The sequence below is a fragment of the Octopus sinensis genome, linkage group LG12, assembly GCF_006345805.1.
Source record: "Octopus sinensis linkage group LG12, ASM634580v1, whole genome shotgun sequence".
NCBI lineage: Eukaryota > Metazoa > Mollusca > Cephalopoda > Octopoda > Octopodidae > Octopus > Octopus sinensis.
In genome coordinates, this window is record NC_043008.1 from 32044134 (window position 1) to 32062431 (window position 18298).

General features: G+C 36.3%; 1 protein-coding gene across 4 annotated transcripts in view; it reads left to right on the forward strand.

The window, feature by feature from the left end:
- The window catches only part of LOC115217975 (ubiquitin-associated protein 1), a 106709-nt gene that overhangs the window by 37235 nt on the left and 51176 nt on the right, over positions 1–18298 (forward strand). The window contains exon 2 of one of the 4 annotated variants that reach the window (XM_036507828.1): positions 9534–9667. The exons of 2 other annotated variants lie outside the window; for them this stretch is intronic. The gene's annotated coding sequence lies outside the window, so the exon portion shown is untranslated. Of the gene's footprint in view, positions 1–9533; positions 9668–17336; positions 17390–18298 lie in introns of all 4 variants that reach the window. One more of the 4 variants, XM_036507826.1, reaches the window with a different exon arrangement.

The following is an 18298-nucleotide window of genomic DNA, read 5'->3' on the forward strand; positions in this document are numbered from 1 at the left end:
TGTTTGTATATCAAGAACAACTTATATTGTTTAGTTAGCCTTCATTTCAGGATTTGGGTGTGATTTGTAAGAGTTCTGGCTGACGTTTTCAGCAGGCTGTAACAGCTGAATTGCTGTGTGTGTTTACCTAACTTGAAAAATGTAATAGCTGCAGTACATCTGTTGCATTATTTGTATAAATATATAGATTTTAGACAAATCTAAATCCTGTAAATGAAAGGTGTATAAACAAAACAAACCTATTCTGAATTACCATATTTACATGTGTATGTCACTCTATTTTATGCTTGATTTTAATTGATAAAACTGGGGCATGATTTATACACAAGGCAAAACTAAAACTATCAAGGGAAAACATTTTCTACCAAGATTTAACACTAAATTAGAGGGTGTGACTTATATATTAGTATATAATGGTATTTTTTTCTTAATGTTGGATGAGTTTTTCTCTCTACTCATTATGAGATAAAGCTAAAACTATGAAGGGAAAAAAATTTTCTACCAAAATTTAACACTAAATTAGAGGGTGTGACTTATATATCGGTATTTTTTTCCTAATGTTGGATGGGTTTTTCTCTCTACTCATTATTTAACATGTTTCAGCAAAATTATTTTTATTTTTACAGTGGCAAATAAGTTTCTTCACATATATGAACCCATTAATAGATAGCCAAAATATCTCTGTTGAGAGGGGTATGTTAAACTGAAGATTTAAAGGTCTGTGCTTCAGTCTTGGTTATTTGGTATGTTGATGAGTTTCTAGTATGCTTTTGAAGTTATTACTGATTGAAATCTCTACTGTTTGATTAACTTAGGGAGGATGATAGAATGGACGATTTTTTTTTCTAGTCACATAGATACATATCCTTTCTACTATAGATGCAAGGCTGGAAATTTTGTGAGAGGGGATTAGTTGATTACATCAACCCCAGTACTCGACTGGTACTAATTTATCGACCCTGAGAGGATGAAAGGTAAAGTCAACCTCAGTGGAATTTGAACTCAGAACTTAAAAATGGATGCTAAACATTTTGCCTGGCATGTTAGCAATTCTGCCAGCTTGACACCTTAATCACATAGGTATATATCAATGCATAATCATCATTATATGATTAGAACTGTTGCATCATTGAAGACTGAGGTATTTGAATTTGCTTGTGCCAAATTCCTGGTAATAGCATCTGTTAATTCCTCTGCAAAACATTTTTTAGCTTGAGTTTGTCAACACAATGTAAAATTTATATGTATGTGTGTGTTTGCTTTAGATAAGTGTATGGTGATGAAATTGCAAATGAAAAATGTCAACCATTAGGCGCAGGAGTGGCTGTCTGGTAAATAGCTTGCTTACCAACCACATGGTTCCAGGTTCAGTCCCACAGTGTGGCACCTTGGGCGAGTGTCTTCTGTAGCCTTGGGCTGACCAAACCCTTGAGAATTGATTTGGTAGACGGAAACTGAAAGAAGCTCGTCATAGATTATTTTTTATATATATATATATAAAAAATAATCTGTTTTATCTTCAAACCAGCCAGATCTGGCCTCTCATACTTACCCTATAGTATTATTCTAAAAATTAACAATCACATTATAAAAATATTAAAGTTACAAGGTGATGCATGACTAATTCAAATCAATGTGAATAAATATGCTTTACATTTGACCGAGAAATCTCAATGCTAAAAGTTCCATCAGCTCTGTTCAAACTGCATTGGCTGCAACTGTACTTTACTTGGATCCATTTTAGACAATTATGTATGTCTCTCACACATGAGATCCTCATTCAATGTTTTATAAATGAAGAATGTTGCTTTCAACATCTAGAGGAAGTCATCCATCTTAACCAACTTAGAAGCTTTTATTCACCACTGCAATATCTGCAAACAAGGCTGTAGAGTTGGGACAGACAATTTTCAACTCCTCAGTTTATGGTACTGATAATTCTGATTCTTCTGTTTGTATTTAGTCTAAATCATATATTTCGTATATAGTTATTGAAAGTACACAACAATATAAGCATACTAACCTATTACAATTTGGGTTTCAAGACTAAGTATTCTTTTACTTGTTTCAGTCATTTTGACTGTGGCCATGCTGGAGCACTGCCTTAAAGGGTATTTTTAGTGGAAGAAATCAACCCCAGGACTTGAAGCCTTGTACTATTTTATCAGTCTCTTTTGCCAAACTACTTAGTTACAAGGATGTAAACACACCGAAATCTGTTGTCAAGGCAATGGTGGGTGGGTGGAATAAACACACAGACAGACACTCAAATACATGTGTGTGTGTATGTGTGTGTGTGTATATATATATATATATATATATATATATATATATATATATATATATATATACACATACATACATATACACATACACACACACGACAAGCTTCTTTCAGTTTTTGTCTAGAAAATCCACTGACAAGGCTTTGGTCAGCCCAAGACTATAGTAGAAGCCACTTGCCCAAGGTGCTATGTGGTGGAACTGAACCCGGAACCGTGTGGTTGGAGAGTAAGCTTCTTACCACACAGCCACATTCCTTTTTAATATTAATTATTGAAGAAGATACAAAAAGTTAATCATTTTACACTACATACACACTCAGAACTCTTCTTCCATTCCACCTGTCTCACCACCACATTTATCCAGATACCAAGTGCTAAAACATCTCTGCCCACTCCACTCCAACAAAGTGATTGGTCCAGGGAATGTCTCTTTCATTATTCTCAAACAATGCACTTTCAAGCTAGTTACTTGCCTACACGAAGGCGTGTCCTATTTCCAAGAAATGTAATCTGTCTGACCTTGTCCACTGATCTCCAACCACATTTCTAACATTTTAAAAATGAAAGAAGCATTCATTAACTACCACTGCCACCTTTATCACCTTTAGTTTGCAATTTCCTCCTTGGTTCATGTTGTTATTGTTTGACCCCAATTCAAACCTGATCAAGAAGACTTAAGATCAAGATCATTGATAATTTCTTTTTTATTTATCAGAGTCTACCAATGTGTCCTCTTTTTTAAACAGTAGTATAAAATTTAAGAGAGATTTGGCTGTTTTCTTGCAGATTGAACAATTATATAGAGGTTCTATTGTTGACTTTAGAAACCCTATTTTTTTTATTGAGATTTCAATTTAAATACCAATTTTATTGTTGTCAGTATCAGGTTCTTTTTGTTTTTATGGTTTAGTCTGACACTGAAGAGTGTCACCCAAGACTGTTTTTTGTGCCTCTGAGACTGGTGAGGAGAAAGGAAGAGACCTGACCTGAATACTTGCAGCAGAGTAGATTTATCTAATAGCACCCTAAGACCAGGTGGTGGTGCTAAGCAGGGTGACAGAATGACCCTTTAGATATGGCCATTTAAACTGACCATATCTGGCTCAAATATTCTACCTGTTTTATGTTCAAACTGGCCAGACCTAGCTTCTCATGCCTACCCTACAACATTATTCTAAAAATAAGCTCTCACATCATCAAATTCTTCAAGCTACAATGTAATGCATGAATATTTGAAAACTGAATAAATAATCCTTACATTTGATAGAGTAATCTGAATGCAAAAGGGTTTTAACTCTGTCAATCAAGAACAAGGACTGTTTCCTTGACAAGTTACTCTCAAGTGTTACATTGACCTGAGTTTATGGAAGAAGACATTTGCCCAATGTGTACGCTTAGTGGGACTGAACACAGAACTATGTAGTTGTAAAATGGATGTGTTGCCTGCAGAGCCATCTTATCTTATCAATGATCTCTAAGACTATTCGTACTTCTGTGTTTTTATTTTTAATGCTTTATTTTACAAAATACCTCTCCTCCCCTTCTCAACTGCATTTTAGCTTAGTACACTCTGGCAGATAAAACTGGGATATCTACAAGAATTTGTTTTTTATGTAGCAACAGTTTTGTATCTTTTGTCATAATAAATTGGTTTGCTGACATTTTTTAGAATTGCCAGACCTGTTTTTGCTGACAATAGGGAAGAATAAAACAAGTCACCAACAACAGTTTTACAGGAAACAAAAACACACACAGTAATAGCTAATCATGTTTAAAATGGTTGGGTACTCAAGAACTTTGTACTGTTGCTGGCCTTGACTGTAATTCTTTTCAATGTCTAACACATTCAATAATGATTAAAGCTGTTTAACACAAACTTTATTTGTTGTAACCTATAAAAATTTAGTTTTTCTATTTAAATAAATAAAAAGACTGACCCACATTGTGTAAATTAAATGGAAAATGTGTCTGAGGTGGCCTAGTACAACAGTGTAAGTAATGCAGGAGGATTTAACTAAAAATACTTATACACTAGAGTGAAGAAAATAAATGTAGTGAGACTAAACATTACAGGCCATGGATTTTATTCTATATAAATTTTAATATGAATATATTTACAGTATTTATCCTTATATGACTTGTTAAGATTATCTCTACAGATTTTCTGTAGCACTGATTTTGCTTTGATGTTTCCAAATCAAACATAACAAAATCAGTGTTGGCTATCATTTCTATAGAAAATCTGTGGAGATAACCTTAGTAAGTGATGTAATAGCATTGCTAACACAGTAGAACACAGTGTTGACTCATAAAAGCATTTAATATACTTTGTAGCATCCCAGGAAAAAGTAATAAAGAAATAAATATACTTTGTAGATATTAATATTATGGTTGCATAACAAAATATGGTGTCCCTACAAGTCATTGTTATTCTTATATAATGCAAGAAACTTAATACAAAACATTGTGAGAAGAAATTTAATGCAGAACAGATTTGATGGGTGGCATTAAATTTGAGTGTAAAAAGAAAAGATAAGACTGGAAAATCTATTATTGATTTTTAGATACCAAAGTTTAGAGTTGTATTATATTCACAATTTCATTGTACTTCAATAAATATGGTTTATGTGGGTACTCCCAGGGTTTGATTGCATTGTGTAGTGTCTTAGGTGAATGTCTTTAGTTTTAGGTCAACAAATATTTAGTGAGTAAAATTTGATACACAGAACTTATGTGGAAGCCTGTTATGTTGTATGTATGCATGGCTGTGTGGTTAAGAAGCTTGCTTTGCAACCATGTGGTTTTGGGTTCAGTTTCACTGTGCAGCATCTAGGCAAGTGTCTTCTGTATAGCCCCAAGCTGACTAATGCCTTGTGAGTGACTTTGGTAGATGGAAACTTTATAGTAGCCTGTCATATATATATATATAATTTAGATTCAGTTGAATTAGGTAACTAAGTTGAAGCACCAAGTCAGTTCTGTATTATCCGCACAGCTTGAAGTAAGGTGAATAAAATCAAAATAAGTAACAGGATATCAAGTAGTAATGCAGTACGACTTTCAAGTGGCTTCATATAATTGAACAATGCAATCATTATATCAATTTTAATGCAGTGCCATCTTCAACTGCACAAATAAATAAATAGAATTTTAACCAGTTGGACACATTAATATAATTTTTCTCAAATACTTTAACAGCGCAAGAAGATGGAGGAAGTTCATGTTGTCGCTATTGCAGCTAAGAATAGACTACACTTCCAAGAATCGCATGAAGCCCATTAGGGTCATAGCGTTGTAAAGGATTGTAATTCATTTATCTCTTTATCAACTACTAAATCTAAGATTAGAAGATTATGTCTGTTTTGAATGAAGGACAAGAGTGAGTTGAGAGTTCATGGCTAAGTATGGTCATAAATATTGTCATATGTATCCCTTTTCCTCAGGGAGAAAAGAAGACATTAGGAGTAGTCAATTGGATATAAAGTAACTGTCTATAAAATTGATGTAATGATTGTATTGTTCAATTAAATGGAGCCACTTGAAACGGTCGTACTGCATCACTACTTGATATCCCGTTGCTTATTTTGATTATATATATATATGTATGCTTTTATTCTTTTACTTGTTTCAGTCATTTGACTGCTGCCATGTTGGAGCACCGCTTTAAAAGGTTTTATTTGAACAAATCAACCCCAAGACTTATTTCTTAAGCGTAGTACTTATTCTATTGTTCTCTTTTGCTGAACCTTTAAGCTACAAGGACATAAACACAACAACACCGGTTGTCAAGCGTTGATGAAGGGGACAAACACACACACACACACATATATATACACACATATATATATATATAAAAAAATTCTTGTCAACCAGTGATAGTTTGTTGTCCCTGTAACTTACTGGTTCAGTTAAAGAGACCAATAGGATAAGTGCCAAACTTTAAAAAAATAAGTACTTATTTGATATATTTGACTGAACACATCAAGCTGGTGCCCCTGCTTGGTTGCAGTCCAATGACTGAAACAAGTAAAAGGTAAAAGAACAAAACAAAACAACAAAAAATATCTTTTACTGATAAAATTGGTGTGTGAAGCAAAAATGCCTTATGGTATTTATTCCATATAAGTTGCACAGATATGTTCTTGTCACTGATTGTTACTGCCAGGAATGTCATGAAATGCTGCACTTCAAATGCATGATATTAAAATGTAAAGCAATAACTAACAATGTTTTTGATTTGTAGAAAGTAATGAGTTAGCATTACATTGTCATCATCATCATTTAGTGTCCATTTTCCATGCTAGCCTGAGTAACACAGTTTGACTGGTGCTGGTAAACCAGAGAGCTGTATCCGGCTCCAATCTGTTTTGGCTTGGTTTCTGAGGCTGGATGCCCCTCATAATGCCAACCACTCCATAAAGTGTACTGGGTGCCTTTTGCATATCACCAGCCTATTTTTTATTTTTTTCAGTGGGACTCTAGTTTTGTCTAATGGCTTATTTATCTTGCTGAATAAGCCATCAGGTGAAATGATCCCATTCAAAATAAATTTGATAACAAATTTTACTTTTATTTTTAGTGATGAGTCTGTCAGTAAATGTTCTGTTGTCATTCTTAAATTTTCTTTAAAATAACATTGCCACAGTTAACTTCATGAGAGTTGCAGGCACAGCCACACAATTATGAAGTTCATTTGTTACTATGTGGTTCAGGGTTTGTTCCCACTGTGTGGCATTGTGGGTAAATGTTCTTTGGCCTCAAGCTGACCATGCTCTGTGAATAGAATTTGTAAATGGAAACCATAAGCTTATCATATACATGTGTATAGGTGTGCTGGCACCACATTAAAAGCTCCTGTACTTGTAGCATGTAAATAGCACCCAGCACACTCTGTAAAGTGGTAGGCATTAGGAAGGGCATCCAGCCATAGAAGCCAAGCCAAATCAGACTGGAACCTGGTGCAGCTCTCCTGCTTACTAGCTCTGGTCAAACCATCCAACCCATACCAGCATGGAAGAGAGACATTAAATGATGATGATGAGGATAAGCATGACTGTGTGGTTAAGAAGCTTGCTTCGTAACCACATGGTTTCTGATTCAGTCCTGTTGCACAGCACCTTGATCTCTGGGTCAAACAATGCACTGTGAGTGCATTTGGTTGGTGGAAATTGTGTAGAAGCCTGTCATGTATATATATATATATATATATATATATATATTTGTGTGTTTGTGTTTGTCCCTCTCACTGCTTGATTGACAACCATTGTTGCTTTGGTTATGACATTGTATCTTAGTGGTTCAGCGAAAGCTACCTATAGAATAAGTACCAGATTAAAAAAATTGATACTGAGGGCAATATGTTCAACTAAATTCTTTAAGGCAGTGACTGAAACAAGTAAAAAATAAATGTGTGCCTGTTTGTAATCTTGGAAACAGAGTCACTGCCCAGACACACAGTATCCTTGTTTACAATCTGCCATGCCTGGCCATTGAGCTGTTCATTGTTTAAAGGACAATGAGAAATATTACCTTACTCGGAAACAAGTTAGTGTTAGTGATAGGAAGAGCACCTGTCTACCTTAATGCATTTTGTTCAACCCATGCTGGATATGCAAACATTAAAATGATAATGATATCTATTGATGGGCTCCCACACATTTCCCATCGGTCAAATTTCACTGACAAAACATGTTTTAACTCCTCAAGGTTATAACAGATAATGCCTGTGCATGATACTGCCCATTGAGATCAAACCAGGAATTGTGTAATCTAAATGTCTTAACCAGATATTGATCTCAGTCTATTTTTCTTTGTATTGTATGTGTCTTTAGCCTGATTGACCATATTCTTTCTGTTGTCTGATTGGAAATGAGATCTGTATTGACAACCATTAAACTCACTTTCATTTTATTTTATCTACGTGGCATACATTGATTTCAAACTGGAGCACAGTGTTTCATATTGATCAGAGATAGGGTGGTGGTGGGAGAAAATGCAACATGATTGTGTGATATTTGCACATTTCTGTTATTACAATTTAAATTGCTATATTCAAATTGTTTTTTAAGCAGATCTGTGTTTGATGTCCTATTTATGACTATCTCATCTTTATATGTGTATATTTAGCACTACATTTTCCAAAGAAACTTTCCGATGTTCCCAATGCAGGATATGATTTGAGGAGATCTGGTTGTTGCATCTAGCACATTTGGTAACCACAAAGAAGTTCTCGGGACATCTCGCTGTGCCCATCTCTTATGTATGTCCCATCTCACAACTGATGAAACCAATGTGGTTGATGTTTCTATGTTTCTTAAGGAATATGGTGTTATTAATGAAGTGGAATGCTTAGAATCAAGTACTGAAATATGATTGTATAAACATGGCTTCTCTAATGTTTGCCTTTATTCTGTTAATCTCATCCATTATGTAGCACATATAACTGACATGTTGGCATTTATGTGATGATAATACAATTTACACAGCAATGCCTATTTTTATCTTTCCATAATCTAAAGAGGCATTTTAAAATTAGATGACAGACAAACTCATATGTTGTTATTTACTCCTGGCTAATCCTGTTAGAGCAGGCATGTTTAAGCTGAAACTATCTTTTTTTCTTGTCGCTATCTGGTACTGCACTATCTAATGTTCACTTCCCTTATTCAAGATGATAGAATATGATTTGTGAGAAATTTGACTGCTATTTCTGCACGTTAAGTTAACTATATTGAGAGGGTTCCTCATTGTCCAATATGTAAGGGTTGTTGTTAAACCTTAGATCAACCCTGGTAAAGCACAAACTTGTCTTCAAAGACATTTCACCTGTGACCATCTCATCTATTTAAAGGTCTATAAGCATTATATTGTGTAATGTGTTCTACCTTTTTATGCAAGAGTAGCCAGAGATAAACCGATATAGATCTAGTCTTAATAATTATGCACTTTCCTTTTTAAGGTGGCAAGCTGGTAGAATCATTAGCACACTGGACAAAAATCTTAATGGCATTTCATGTCTTTATATTCTGAGTTCAAATTCCACTGACATTGACTTTACCTTTCTTCCTTTGGAGGAGGGGGTTGATAAAATAAGTACCAGTTGAATACTGGGGTTGATATAATCGACTCTCCCACTTCCACAAAGTTTTGACTTTATGCCAAAATTTGAAACTGATAATTATATTCTTTTATTTTTCTAAGGGATCCATTTAGATTGCTGCATGAATTACCATTGGTGTTTCATTTCAGGGATCAAGACTGTTCCAAGTCCATAACAAGTAAGCTGGGATCTATAATAATTCATCCCAGAGGTTGGCTTCAATTATTGCCATATTTGATGGCCTATAAGACAGATGAAATTACAAGATGCATTTTCAGTTTTGGTAGGCCCTTTCTTGAACTAACATTTACTAGTAACTTAAAACCTGATCTTGTATCCTGTGTTCTATGAGACACAGGTGGAATATTTAGGATTTTTATTTTTGTTTTTGGAAAGAGTGTACCTTGTAAGCCATCAAAAATAGACTTGCATTTGTCTGGAGCCCTTGGACTAATTAAGCCAGAAGTTAATCTGGTTTCCATGATGTATAAGTGACTGAGATCACAACTCTCCTCTTCCCTGAGTGGGACACCAATCCATCACAGGTTTAACTCCTCAGCTATTGAAAAAAATGTTTAACTGAGTGGACTGGGTCAGTGTGAAGTGAAGTATTTTGCTCCAGAACACAATCCATAACCTGCTCTTGGAATGGAAACCATGATCTTTATGATCATAAGTGCAGCATTATAACAACTGGGATACACACCATGAAATATAGTTTATCAAATGTAAAAAAAATATCTATTTAACATGTTGCATAATGTGAGGAATTTAGCATCTTCAGTCAATTACATTATCTAGTCTAATATTTTGCTGGTACTTAGGTTTATAGATTTTTGTTTTTTGTAAGGAGTAAAAGACAAATTTGATATCGGCATAAAGTGATATAATTTATGCAGAAAAGATATTTTTATTTGATGTACCAAGCCTACCATTAATGCTAATACATATACACACATATATGAATAAATACATTCAAGGAACCTCTGTATAGTTTTTATCTACTATATTTCTTGACTTGATGTTATGTGAAAAGATGCCTGAGGTACAGTGAGATTGAACTAAATAAATGCAGAGAGAATTTCTTACCCACACAGCCATATGTGAACCCTTGGATTAGTAGAATAATTAGACTGTCAGACAAAATGCTTTGCAGTATTTCTTTAGGTTCTTTACATTGTGAGTTCAAATCCTGCCAAAGTCAGCTTTTCCTTTTCCCACTTTTTAGTATCGATAAAATAAAGTATCAGTCAAGTACAAAAGTCCATGGTATTAGCTAATCCTCTTCCTTCAAAATTGCTGGCCTTGTGCCAAAAATAGAAACCAGTAATCTAGCAGAATTAACATGGCAGGCATTTCTTCTGACTTGACATTCTGAGTTCAAATTCCACTGAGGTTGACTTTGCCTGTCATCCTTTCAGGGTTGATGAAATAAGCACCAGTTGAGTACTGGGGTCAGTGTAATTGATTAGACCCCACCCTGCAAATTTCAGGCTTGTGCCTATTGTAGAAAAACTTATCATTATTTGATTATTTACCATTCTATGCTAATGATTTATTAATTATTAATAGCTATATCAGTTAGGTTAGAGTAATAACATTCTTAGTCATAATTAGACATATATAATTTGTGTAGGTATAACCAGTGCATTGTTTTAGAAACTTGTTTGGGTTATATGTTTTGTACCTACTCCCATTTAACTCATTTACAGACACACCACATACACATACACTTTCTCTCTACCAATACAGAATCACTAAAATCACATGCTACTATTTTTTTTTTCTTAATAATAATAATAATGAAATTAATTGTATACAGTGCTCAGGTGCACCACAACTTGTCAGAAAGTGCATATAAATTACATGCAGTAATGTAGAAATGTCTGGAAAGCGAACAATGAATGAGTCAGATACATGCTTGTGCGTGTATGGAGGGGAGAAAATCAAGTGTAGTGTTGGCGAATCTCAGGAAGCATGGAAGTTTTGAAGGATGCAGTGCTCCGACAACTAACAACCGATGCCGGCAGTTTGTTCCATGCTTCAGCAACTCTCAGCGTAAAAAAATGTTTCCTGAAGTCATGGGAGCTGTGCTGTTTTCTTACTTTGTAAATATGTCCACGGGTGTTAGATGGGTGGAGTTTGAAGAGGTGCTCAGAGTTATTGTTTGTGCGATGGTTGATAATTTTATGGGTGTCTGCCAAGTCAGCTGCCAGACGTCGGAGTTTCAATGTGTCCATGCCCAGGGAAGTAAGGCGTTCAGGATATGGCAAATGCCTGATGGAGGGTATTCTTTTGGTTGCACGTCGCTGAACAGCTTCCGGACGATTGATGTCCTGGGCAAGATAGGGGTTCCAGACCGGTGATGCAAATTCCAGGTGAGGTCTTACCATAGCTATATAAAGCCGCAGATAGATAGCCGGAGAGCGGCTCACAAAGGATTTGGTGAGTGATGCCAAGACACCCTCAGCCTTCTTGACAATTTTAGCGATGTGTTTTGTCCAACGCAAATCACTGTCAACAATAACACCCAGGTCACGTTCACATGAAGACTTTTTGAGACTAGTGTTGTGGAAAGGAAACATATACTGGATAATGTAGTTCTTAATCTCTTGTACATGAGGCAAAAAGAGAAAGTAGTTGCTTCAGGAACACAGTTGATTCTAAGTCTGCTGGATCACAGCTGACATACTATCAAACAACAACAAACAACATTTATAACTAACTGCAGAGTGCTAAAAGTGGAAGTCACTGACTTCGGAGTTTGCATGAACAAACCTCATCCTACTCATACAAACCTGCTGAAGTGGACATTAAATGTTGATGATTATGATGATGATGATGATTAGGCCCCACCCCCCCAGCTTCCTTATATACACGATAATGCTGCCACTCTATCACTTTGCTGCCTTGAGAAATAATAATAATAATAATAATAATAATAATAATAATAATAATAATCCTTTCTACTATTGGCACAAGGCCTGAAATTTTGGGGGAGGGGACTAGTCGATTACATCAATCCCAGTGTTTCATTGGTACTTAATTTATTGACCCCGCAAGGATGAAAGGTAGAATTCGAACTTAGAATGTAGTGATGAGTGAAAAACCACTGAGCATTTTGTCTACTGTGCTACTGTGCCAGCTCACCACCCTAATAATAATAATAATAATAACAATAAGCAGAAAACAAGTATGATACTCAGTGTTTTATAGGGCATGCATGCATTTCATCAAAATACCAAAATAATCATGTAACAGTTGTAGAAACATTATGCAGTCATGCAGTTCACCTCATCAGTGTCCTACCATAAATACAACAATTGATGTTAAAGCTCCAAATATATATTCAATCCAGCTACCCCCATGCTAATTATCAACAATCTTGCTTGTCGCTCAAAATAGCAGAGGATAAACAAAGCATCATGTCAAGGATGTATGAATAATGCCAGGCTACTCTCAGATCCAAGTGCACAACCAGAGAGAAATACAAAATAGACTATTTTGTGTGTATTCTTCCAAGAAACAAGTTAACCTTTGTTCTATAAGCTCATAATAATCCTGAAAAAGTTCAAACAAATTTATTTTATTATGGGGTAGGACTGCCTTTGGTTGTAATTACAGCTTGACTTCTACGAGATATGAACTTGTTCAAAGTTTGAATTGTTTCCAAATGAATTTTTGTCCATTCTTCAGCTAAAACAGTCTCCAGTTCTTGTCTTAATGATGGTGGAGGATGTCGACTCCTTACTTGTTTTTCTATAATGCACAATAAATGTTCAATAATATTGAGATCTGGGGACTGTGGTGGGCCAGATAAGATGTTCAACTTTACTAGAATGTTCCTTGTGCCATTCAGTAACAACTTTAGCTATGTGAATTGATGCATTATCATCCTGAAAGATTGCATTTCCCTCTGGAAACAGTTCTGCAACCATAGGATGAATTTGATCAGATAAAATGCTTACATAGTTTTGACTATTAATTCTGCCATGAAGGGAAACCATTGGGCTGGCAGATTTCCAAGATATAGCCCCCCCCCCCCCGATCATCACAGATCCTCCTCCGTGTTTAACAGTTGGAAGAAGGCAGTCTGGGTCAAATGCGTCTTTTGGTTGTCCTCCACACGTACATTCGGCCGGTGGTCAGAAATAAGGTAAAGGATGACTCGTCTGAGAAAATAACATTCTTCCACTGCTCTAGGGACCAATTCTGTAAGTTTTTACTCCACCCTAAATGCTTTGTTTTTGAAAGTAGTGGCTTTCTGATTGCAGCCCTCCCATGAAATCTGGCTTTGTACACCTCCCGGCAAACAGTTTTTGTGGAAACTGGGTTCTTGAGGTGGTCATTAAGCTCTGCAGTAATTTTGGGAGCTGTACTTTTGTGATCCTTTCTAACAGTTCACATACGGTCCCTATCTGAAAGTTTTGGTTTCTTTCCAGAGTTTTGTTTTGACTAGGTTCTTCCCCCTTTCTCAAAGGCTGTCATTACTTTCGAGATAGTACTTCTTGATACACCAAACATTTTGGCTATTTTCGTTACGCTAACACCTGCCATACAAGCACCAACAATTTGACCTCTTTGAAAGTCTGATAGATCTGTCATTTTAATTACCTTTCTCTGATGATATCTGAAAAGAAACAGCAATTTTAGCAAAACATATCAAGCAACACTAATAATAAATCAAAAGACATAAAAATAAACAAGCATTTGACAGATATTTCAAAATTATGATGCTATAATGCTAGGCGTTTCCGTTGTTTTGTCCAAACCCTGTATGTGTGTGGGTGTGTGTATATATATATCATCATCATCATCATCATCATCATCATTTAACATCAGTTGTCGTGGTTGATTCTTTGGGACAAATCATGTGATTGTTTAAAAAGGGCTAGAATGACAATGCTAAAATGTATTTGAAACAATGGACAACAGTCAAAATATCAAAATGGATGGGTAAATAAGCATCCTTAAAGTGAAACAACAGTATCAAAGGTAAACAAAGGTATAAACAGATATAGGAGAGGGAAGGGAATGTCACCTTTCAAGTAACTCAAAATAGGTAAATGTAAGCTTTCCATAGTTTAATGCAGTTTAAATATGAAGATTAAGATTGTTTGGTATTGGATATTTATTGCGTACAGTTTTCCTAGTCAATTTAATGACCATGGCAGGTGGACTGTGGAAATAAATAAATAGGCAAAATCTTTTTCTACAGATCCTTTCACTTCTATAAAAAGATTAAAAAAGTATGGAAGACCCTACATACAAAAAACTATGTCCATTTAGGTCGTCTGTATTTGACACAATCCTGGTAATGTGCACTTGGAAAGAGGTATCATCACTCATGTTGATACCCAGATCCCTCACTGATTTAGGCTCTGGGATTGAAATTCCCTGTGGACCAGTGTACCCTGTAAGCTTCATATTCAGTTTTGGACGCTGGTAGTGCAGGGCTTGGAATTTTTCAGCATTAAACTGCATATTATTATCCTCAGCCTGTCTGTAAACTGAGTCCAATTCCTGCTGCAGATGTGCAACATCACTGGGGTTCTGTATTTTCTGCGAAACCTTTGTATCGTCTGCATAGCTTGCAAGGGTGGCTATCTGGGCATATCTGAGAGGGCCACTATAAAAAGCAGTGATCCCATAAAAGACTATAAATAGACAGTGCCCTGTGGAACACTGCTCACTATTTGTGTTTTTATAGAGGTGGCTCCATTAGCCACAACTGCCTGACTTCTATCTTTCAAAAAGTCATGTAACCACTCTCCAAGTTTTCCAGCTATGCCAAGATCATGCAGTTTGTGGCATATCATACCATGATCCACCTTGTCAAAAGCTTTTGCAAAATCAAGGTATATTATGTCCACATTTGAGTTGTTGAGTAGCTGCCTCAACACCCAGTCATAATGTTGTAAGAGCTGGGTCAGGCAGCTCCTACCTGGCTGAAAGCCATGCTGGATATCACTCAAGGAATGCGGTTAGTTTCTCTCTGACTATCCGTTCTATGACTTTGCTAATGTGTGAAGTCAGAGAGAGAGGCCTATAGTTTTTGGCATTTGCTCTGCTTCCCCCATTATGGATTGGGCATATTATTCCCTCCTTCAGCTTGCTTGGCAGTCTGCCATTTGCAAGAAAGCTCTGGAAGAGAATCTGGAGGGGTTTTGCCAGGGCATTCTTACATGATTTGAGGAGGATTGCTGGGAAACCATCAGGACCAGCAGTTGAGTTTGCGTCCCACTTCATCTATGGCTAGTAGTATATCTTCTCTGCTAATGACGATGTATTCCATCGTAACTGCCTCGCTGGTTATAGGTGAGGCAGCAAGGAAAGTCCACTGGTTCGTTCGCTTGTCTGTGTTCCAACGGGGTGGTAAAGACACTTTTGAACTGGACATTCAGTACTTCACTGATCCTCGTTGGACTGTCTGTGAGGGAGCCATCCTTTTGGAAGAGGGGTCCTACCTTGCAGCGTACTGAGGCTGTTTCTTTCATGTAATGAAAGAAGGCCTTTGGGTTTGACTTAATGTTTTTTATAACCCAGGCTTCTTTGTCTGCTTTCTCCCTCGCATAGGATTGTTGCAGCCTTTTTTCAATCTCCATCAGTCTTGTCAAAGTGTTTTGTAACTAAATTAAAATCTTCTATCAAAATTTTATGTAAGAAGCTCTTTGTTTAAGTAATATTCCAAATATTTCATTAATGTAAAAGAAAAAGAAAAAAAGAACATTTTTAATTAATATAACCACATTTCATTAGATATGTGGTTACAAAAAAGGTTAAGTTAATGGTTGAAGCCCATTATTTCAGGCAGGTATGTAATTGCCTGTTTTCTCAGTAAACTTTTATAAACTGTTTCTATTCTCGTTAATTTCAGTCTGAATTATCAAGCAGGTCAGGCAAATGTATTTAATTACAACAACTTGGGACATTTATTTTTTCCATTCATTCTCTCTGTTATACACGCTCTGGGTATTTTCCTTGATACTGTCAGACAGCAGCTAGAGTTTGCCAATGTAATGAGGTAGAATGTTGCACTGACTTTGTGCTTCTTGTTGCAGTCGTTGAAATGTCTGACACACACACACACACGTATTGTTGTGTGTCAATTATGTGAAGTTAAATTTTCTGATTTACAGTTTAATTTCATCCCCTCAGATCAACTAACTCCCCCACCAGCCTGTATCATACATTTTCTCAACCAATCAATTGGCATGCCTGTTTGCATGGTAATGGCAGCCAACAGCAGCAGCTCTATGTTAGTCTTCTAGACTAATCAGCCTATAGTGCCTGGCTTATATAACTGGATCTGTCTGGTTGTTCACAGTCTCACTGTTTCTGGTCATCATAGTCATGTTACAGCTGTTGTAGCAGTCGCTTACACAGAAGATTAGACATGACATACAGGGTTTTGCAATCAGCTCAGATGCCTTTCTACAAACCTCAAGATATTCTATTCAGAACTGACCAGCCCAATGTTGAAACCAGTTGTGTTTACCAGAGCTCACGTCAAGAACAGTCATCAACTTGCTGTCTACTATTTAACAAAAGTCACTACTTTTCACAGCTATAATTTCCTCAGTACAGAACTCTTCAACAACTCTATAACAATTAATTTTCCATCTTAGATTCCACTGAGAGTCGGTGGTCATGGATATGTAAACCCATATGTTTATGTATACACTGCAGATTCACGTGTGTATCTCATGCTTAACAGATATACATCATGCAAACTCATTGTATTCACACAAATATATTTTTTATATAGATTCACTTGTATAGTCCTATATGCACTATACACTTGTATTGTGCTGTATGCACTCACAAACACACATATTCTCTATTTGTAAGAGTAACTTGTATGCACGCGTGCACACACACAAACATATACTTTTATACACAGAAATGGCTTTGTGGTTAACAAGTTTACTTTCACATCTATGTATTTTTAGGTTTCAGTCTCTCAGTGTGGCACCTTCTATAGCTGCATATTCACCAATGCTTTGTGAGTAAATTTCATTTGTGTTTATGTGTAGTTTTGTATGTGTGCATATTGTGGTCAACTCTGATACAACAGATCCATCATTGAAAATGTTCCAGACAATCAAGAGAGCAGAATGAAGCAGGCATTAAGCGATGATGATGATGATCATCATCATCATCGTCTTTTAATGTCTGCTTTCCATGCTAGCATGGGTTGGACGATTTGACTGAGGACTGGCGAACCAGATGGCTGCACCAGGCTCCAATCTTGATTTGGCAGAGTGTCTACAGTTGGATGCCCTTCCTAATACCAACAACTCAGAGTGTAGTGGGTGCTTTTACGTGCCACGGGCACGAGGGCCAATCAGGTGGTACTGGCAACGGTCACGGAAAATCGTGTGTTTTTTTTACGTGTCACCTGCACACAGGTGCCAGTAGATAATATATACATGTAAACACGTGTGTGTTACTGTCTCCTTCACTTGACATAACGGGATAATTGTGAAATGAGCATCACTTGTCATACAAGTGCTGTCCTTTGTTTCCAAACATGTCCTGTTATGAACAAAATATTACCTTACTTGGAGATTGTTGAGTGTTGGCATCAGAAAAGGTATCCAGCTGTAGAAAATCTTTCTCAACAAATTCCATCTGACCTATGCAAGCATAGAAAAGTGGACATGAAAACAATGATAATGACAATGACATATTATATAGGAGTAACTGGGGAGAGAGAAACATATATTGCAAGGCGTGAAATTGAAATTTTTCATTGGTATAGGAAGACGAAATATCTTGGGTAATGTAATGGAATAGGCAAGACAAGAGGAGACACATGGGACAGAGAGTAGTTGAAGAGGTCACAGAATATGGCCTGGAATTTTGTGAGGAGGGAGACAATTGATCACATCAATCCCAGTACTTCAGTGGT